Below are 6648 nucleotides of genomic sequence, written 5' to 3'. Positions count from 1 at the left end.
AAATAAGACCTTTCGCATAAATTCCGAGGATTTTCCTGAAAGTTGGATTTACGCACAAAAACGAGACACCGGAACGGTTCTGCTGAAAACAGCGTTAGTCCGCGTTAGTTGCATCCAAAATACACAAATTAGAGGCAAAACAATAGCAAAAGTGTTCGGGAAAGTAGATACGTTTTGGACGTATCAGCAATCTCTATTATATAATTGATCTTGTTATTAGTATTGGTATCACTTTGGGAGCATTGAATAAATCTATTTGGTTTGGCAAACTTAGCATTGGTCAATAGCAATAACACTTTGAGGTTTAAGTAGAAAAGAGAAATACATGTAGTTGTTTCATTGTCTTCTTTTCTTGTTAGCTCTTATTATTCTGAAGTTAAAATTGTTTGTGCTTACAAGGAAGATGCATGATTGTTTCTATCACATGTATATTTGTTTGTTTTCCCTCAACTCTTGTGCTTGCTAATTAACCTTGCTAGCCAAAAACCTGTACCGAGAGGGAATGCTTCTCGTGCATCCAAACCTTAACCCAAACCTATGCCATTTGTGTCCACCATAACTACCTACTACATGGTATTTCCTGCCATTCCAAGTAAATACTTCGTGTGCTACCTTTAAATGATTCAAAATTTACTATCTCTTATTTGTGTCAATGTTTTATAACTCATGAGGAAGTATGTGGTGTTTTATCTTTCAATCTTGTTGGGCAACTTTCACCAATGGACTAGTGGCTCCATCCGCTTATCCAATAATTTTGCAAGAAGAGCTGGCAATGGGATTCCCAGTCCCAAATTAATTAACCTAAATAGACACTCCTCCATGGTATGTGATTGTTGGACGGCACCCGAAGGATTCGGTTAGCCATGGCTTGAGAAAGCAAAGGTGGGGAGGAGTGTCATCATAATAAAACTAAAATAAAAAGGCACTCCTTCATGGTATGAGATTGTTGGCAGGAACCCGAGGATTCGGTTAGCCATGGTTTGTGAAAGCAAGGTTGGAAGGAGTGCCAACCCAAAATAAAACTTTATGGGAGCCGCTCTTCGAGAGTTTGTCTGGCAAGGGGGTTAGAGTACCCGCTACCAGTCGTTGACAACAACAAACACCTCTCAAAATGTTACTTTCATTCTCTTTATATGATTTCAAAATTGAAAAAGCTCTAGCACATGATTTAATCCCTGCTTCCCTCTGCGAAGGGCCTGTCTTTTACTTTATGTTGAGTCAGTAAACCTATTTCCCTCCATCTTAAGCAAGCATTTGAGTTGTTGTGATCAAACCATTATATTGTGATATACTTCATCATGTCTTTTACTCTTCCTTGTTTAGTATAAGTTTTATCTGAATGAATATAGCTTTGAAAGTTATCAATGATCATGAGGAGATTATTATGATTGAGTATGCAAGTTGTGCCATATAAACTTTAACATAAGAGCGCTGCTCGATAGATAAGTATAACCTGTTAATTGTTCTCTGACCAAGAATGAAGTTTTCCATCATCAACTATGATTTCTTATGCACCTTTATTTGTGATTACCTTATACTTGTTTCAAGTTCGATTATATGAGGAAATTGTTTACTAGAATGTCTTGTGTGAATGAATATGATGCTTCTTGTCAGTATTTTATTTATCGACTCTTCACTCCATAAACATGTGGTCCTGTTTATCGAGTTCAGTTTCGCTTGGGGACAAGCGAAGTCTAAGCTTGGGGGAGTTGATACGTCCAATTTGCATCACTATTTTATATCATAATTTGCTGTTATTCATTGATATATTTCATATTTGGAGATGATACTTATGTTATTTCATCTATTTTGCATGATTCATGATTATTGGATGATCGCGCACCGGAGTCAGGATTCTGCTGGAAAATCACCGTCAGAATGTAATATTTCGGAAGATCAACAATTGACGAAAGTTATATGAAAAATCCTATTTTTCCAGAAGATGACGAGAGCCAGAAGGAGGAGCCGAGGAGGGACACCATGGGCCCCCCTCACAGGCCGGTGCGGGCCCTGCCCTGGCCGCGCCGCCTTGTGGGGAGGGGGCCCACAGCCCCCTCTGGCCTCCTCTCTTTCGCGTATTTCTTCGTCCCGAAAACCTAAGCTCCAGGAAGTAAGTCGCGAAGAGTCACAGCCGCCTCTGCGGGGCGGAGAACACCAGAGAGAAAAGAGCTCTCCGGCAGGCTGAGATCTGTCGAGGAAATTCCCTCCCGGAGGGGGAAATCGACGCCATCGTCACCGCCATCGAGCTGGACATCATCTCCATCACCATCATCATCATCGCCATCATCATCACCGCCGTCTCCACCGCTGCACATCGTCACCGCTGTAACAATTTGGGTTTGATCTTGATTGTTTGATAGGGGAAACTCTCCCGGTGTTGATTTCTACTTGTTATTGATGCTATTGAGTGAAACCGTTGGACCAAGGTTTATGTTCAGATTTTTATTCATCATCATATCACCTCTGATCATGTTCCATATGATGTCTCGTGAGTAGTTCGTTTAGTTCTTGAGGACATGGGTGAAGTCTAAATGTTAGTAGTGAAGTATGGTTGAGTAATATTCAATGTTATGATATTTAAGTTGTGGTGTTATTCTTCTAGTGGTGTCGTGTGAACGTCGACTACACGACACTTCACCTTTATGGGCCTAGGGGAATGCATCTTGTACTCGTTTGCCAATTGCGGGGTTGCCGGAGTGACAGAAACCTGAACTCCCGTTGGTATATCGATGCAGGAGGGATAGCAGGATCTCAGAGTTTAAGGCTGTGGTTAGATTTATCTTAATTACTTCCTTGTAGTTGCAGATGCTTGCAAGGGGTATAATCACAAGTATGTATTAGTCCTAGGAAGGGCGGTACATTAGCATAGGTTCACCCACACAACACTTATCAAAACAATGAAGATTAATTAGCCGTATGTAGCGAAAGTACTAGACTAAAATCCCGTGTGTCCTCGAGAACGTTTGGTCATTATAAGTAAACAAACCGGCTTGTCCTTTGTGCTAAAAAGGATTGGGCCACTCGCTGCAATTATTGCTCTCGCACTTTACTTACTCGTACTTTATTCATCTGCTACATCAAAACCCCCGAATACTTGTCCGTGAGCATTTACAAGTGAATCCTTCATCGAAACTGCTTGTCAACACCTTCTGCTCCTCGTTGGGATCGACATTCTTACTTATCGAAGATACTACGATACACCCCCTATACTTGTGGGTCATCAGGAACTTGGCGTCGAGGATGCGGGAGAACACTAGGAAGTCGAAGGTGTGTCGGTTTGGCCGGAGGAGGACGAGGGCGGCCAGAATCGGAGAAGAAGCATGTAGTCCGGCGCGAAGAATCAGCAACCTTGCGCTCAACTCGGGGCCTCTTGGGACGATTCCGCGCACCAGGAGGTAGAGGACGACGAGGCGTAGCCGCTGGTGGCCTCTGCTTTGCGCGGGGTAGTCTGTAGCGGCGGCGCCATGGAGGGAAGGTGCGGTGGTGAAGGTTACTCCCTTGATACTGTATCGTGAAGGAGAAGATGAAAGGGGAAAGCCGCTGGCGGCGCGAGGGAGGGAGAGGCGGTCTAGGGTTTGGGAGGAGAGGATGAGAAGGAGTGGAGCAGGTGAGAGCCAGGCTAGCAGAGGGTGACGTCGGGCAGGGGGGCTCACGAGCTCGGCGTGGTGGAAGGATAGCGACAGAGGGTGAGAAGATCTTTTCTCCTCACCGAAGGGGTATAGGCTTAGGTGGGTGCCAAGCTGGCTTGGGCCTGCGGTGGAGAGAAGGGAATGGGCCAGAAGGAGAGATGGGCCACTGGGATGGAGAGATGGGCTAGAGGAAGGAGAGAGACCTAGGTAGAAGGGGTTGGGTTTTGATTTTGAAACTGTTTTCTTTTCTCCCTTATTTTCAAAACTTCTTTGGTATTTGAAAAAAAAACCAAACAAAGCCAAACCATTTTTAAAACTGTAAAACATTTGAAATAGTTTTGCTTATTTATATAGTTTTGATCGTTAGGGATTTTGTGTAAAGAAAGGATAAGGGGAGGGTTTAATATAAAACCATATGAGAGGGCAACCGAAATATTTTTCATTTAAAAATAACTTTTATTTGATAAAATCTTGTGGATGATATGATGCATGATAACATGATGATGCAGAAAGGAAAAAGAACAAACAATTCTAATAAGGTATTTTCCTGGGCCGCTACAGCCGGTGAGGTGAGGGGTGTTTCAGGCCCCTCTCTTCATAGTAGTGGTAGGATTAGAGTTTGGGTTTGTTCCCTCTTTGCATTTATTGAGATTGGCGCTATGCCATGGGGATTGGACATCCTAGTGCTCTCGTGCCGCCATAGGCGGTCTCCGGCATCCCCTTTCGCAGGAGCTCCATGGAGGAGATTAGAGCTGGAGGTGGGATCTGACGAGATCCTCCACAATAAAGGCGCGGGCTCTCCAGATCGGGCGATGTGGTTGCTGCTCTTCCTGTTCTAGGCCGACGTGGTGGTGGTGAGGATGAGGCACATCGATCTACTTTCGGCCTTTGCAGTTTTGCAGAGCGGGAAGATGTGGAGACTGCGTTGATCTTCTCGAGCACATCCTCTTGTCCTTCGCCGGCCAATCGCCGGTTTACCACTGACTTTTATGGCTGAATGGCGGCTGCTCCAAGCTATGGCACCGGGTGCTGCGCGGTGCTATCTCCCCTGCAACCTCTAGGTCGTCATGCCAAAAGAGAGGTCCTTCACCAGCTTCGACGCGGGGATCTCCACCTGCACCACCCCAAGTGGCCTAGTCCCCGGCGGTGGCGTGGGTGCCCGTGCTCAGAAGCTTCATTTCATCTCCGGTGGTCAGGGACTTGATGGCATTTTTCTTTTCTACTTTGAGGTCCTATATGCAAAGTTGGAGGATTATATTGTAATTTTCATTTTCTTGAGGATCCTCCTTGTAAAATGTATAACCAACGCTGATGTTTAATGCAGTTTCTAGGCCCTTCAGGGCCTTTTTTCCCTGTTCAAAAAAATAATTTTTAGCTCATGAGTTATCTGTTGGAGATATGCCCAAGAGGCAATAATAAATGAGTTATTGTTATATCTAAGTGTTCATGATAAATGTTTACATCCCATGCTATAATTGTATTAACCGAAACATTGATACATGTGTGTTATGTAAACAACAAGGAGTCCCTAGTAAGCCTCTTGTATAACTAGCTTGCTTCTTGATTAATAGATGATCATGGTTTCATGATCATGAATATTGGATGTTGTTAATAACAAGGTTATGCCATTGGGTGAATGATATAATGGACATACACCCAAATAAGTGTAGCATGAGATCAAGTCATTAAGTTCAACTTGCTATAAGCTTTCGATACATAGTTACCTAGTCCTTCGACCATGAGATCATGTAAATCACTTACAATGGAAGGGTACTTTGATTACATCAAACGCCATTGCATAAATGGGTGGTTATAAATATGGGATTAAGTATTCGGAAAGTGTGAGGTTGAGGCATATGGATCAAGAGTGGGATTTGTCCATCCCGATGACGAATAGATATACTCTAGGCCCTCTCGGTGGAATGTCGTCTAATTAACTTGCAAGCATGTGACTGGGTCACAAGAGATGACATACCACGGTACGAGTAAAGAGTACTTGTCGGTAACGAGGTCGAACTAAGTATGGAGATACCGCTGATCAAACATCGGACAAGTAAAGTATCGCATGACAAAGGGAATCGGTATCGTATGTAAATGGTTCAATCGATCACTAAGTTATCGTTGAATGTGTGGGAGCCATTATGGATCTCCAGATCCCGCTATTGGTTATTGGTCGGAGAGGAGTCTCGACCATGTCTGCATAGTTCACGAACCGTAGGGTGACGTGCTTAAGGTTCGATGACGCATAAGTATATTCGGAATATGAGATGGAGACCAAAGTATGTTCGGAGTCTCATATGGGATCCAAGACATCACGAGGAGATCCGGAATGGTCCGGAGAATAAGATTCATATAAGGGAAGTTGATTTCTAGGTTTCGGAAAAGTTCGGGATTTTTTCGGTGAAAGACTGGGAAGGTTCTAGAAGGTTCTGGGGGTCCCAACAGTGGGCCCACGACCCTAGGAGGCCTAGCATGGGCCGAGGGGATGCTCCCTAGCCTAAGGGGCCAGGGGCACATGCCCCCCAAGGCCCAGCCGGCCAACCCCTTTAGGGTTTCCCCAAACCCTAAAGGGGGAATCAATTTGGAAGGGGAGATTTCCCCCTTCCCCCTTTGGCCGCCGGCTATAGGCCTTGGAGGAGGGGCCAAGGCATCCCTGGCTGCACCACCCCCTATATAAAGAGGGGAGGGGGCAGGGGGCGCAGCCCTCCTTCACCCTTGACCTCTGGCCGCCTCTCTCTCCCACCGATAGTCTGCTCCGGCTTGGCGAAGCCCTGCAGCTTTTCTCCTCCACCACCACCACCACGCCGTCGTGCTGCTGGGATTCCGAGGAGATCTACCACACCTCCGCTGCCCGCTGGAACGGGGAGAGGACGGGCTTCATCGACACCGTACGCACGACCGAGTACGGAAGTGCTGCCGGATTGCAACACTGGACGATCGACTACATCAACAACGAGATCTAATCTCGTAGGTTTTGGAATCTTCGAGGGTTAGTCTCAGATGCATCTCGTTGCTTCAA

Source organism: Lolium rigidum, chromosome 4 (genome assembly GCF_022539505.1).
Source record: "Lolium rigidum isolate FL_2022 chromosome 4, APGP_CSIRO_Lrig_0.1, whole genome shotgun sequence".
Taxonomy (NCBI): Eukaryota; Viridiplantae; Streptophyta; class Magnoliopsida; order Poales; family Poaceae; genus Lolium; species Lolium rigidum.
This window is presented reverse-complemented; position numbering follows the sequence as displayed.